The following is a 763-nucleotide window of genomic DNA, read 5'->3' as shown; positions in this document are numbered from 1 at the left end:
TTTTTTTTTTTTGAAATGGAGTCTTGCTCTGCTAATTTTTGTATTTCTAGTAGAGATAGAGTTTTTCTGTGTTGGCCAGGCTGACCAACAGAGCGAAAGGTCAAACTCCTGACCTCAGGTGACCCACCCGCCTCAGCCTCCCAAAGGGCTGTGATTACAGGCGTGAGCCACCATGCCTGGTGAGAGATACTTCTTAATGATGATCAAATCAATGTATCAACAAGACAAAAATTCTAAATATGTCTGTACCTAATGACAGCTTGAAAATACATGAAACAGTGCTCGCTTTGGCAGCACATATACTAAAATTGGAACGATACAGAGAAGATTAGCATGGCCCCTGCACAAGGATGACACGCAAATTTGTGAAGCATTCCATAAAAAAAGAAAATACGTGAAACAAAAATTGACAGAACTAAATGGAGAAATAGATGAATTTGGAATCATTGTCACATTGTCTCCAAAGATGGCCACCAACAGTGCCACCATCATCCAACCACATACCACATCTCCCAACAAGAGACAGAGTTATTTTCCTACTCTTTATTTTTTAATTTTTATTATTTTGTTTTTGAGACAGAGTCTCGCTCTGTCACTCAGGCTAGAGTGAAATGGCGTGATCTCGGTTCACTGCAACCTCCACCTCCTGGGTTTAGGTGATTCTCCTGCCTTGGCCCCCCAAGTAGCTGGAATACAGGTGTGCGCCACTACACTTGGCTAATTTCTATATTTTTAGTAGAGACGGGGTTTTGCTGCATTGGCC

The 763-nt window shown here is 41.8% G+C and overlaps 1 non-coding gene across 1 annotated transcript; it reads left to right on the top strand.

The window, feature by feature from the left end:
* The first annotated feature begins 278 nt into the window (after positions 1-278).
* On the top strand, positions 279-385 carry LOC119471358. The gene has a single exon (XR_005200390.1). It is a non-coding gene; the product is annotated as a U6 spliceosomal RNA (small nuclear RNA).
* Positions 386-763: the final 378 nt, after the last annotated feature.

This window comes from Cebus imitator, unplaced genomic scaffold (genome assembly GCF_001604975.1).
Source record: "Cebus imitator isolate Cc_AM_T3 unplaced genomic scaffold, Cebus_imitator-1.0 Scaffold57, whole genome shotgun sequence".
In the NCBI taxonomy this organism is placed as follows: Eukaryota; Metazoa; Chordata; class Mammalia; order Primates; family Cebidae; genus Cebus; species Cebus imitator.
Note: the sequence above shows the minus strand (reverse complement) of the source record. Positions and strands in the feature narration are given on the sequence as shown.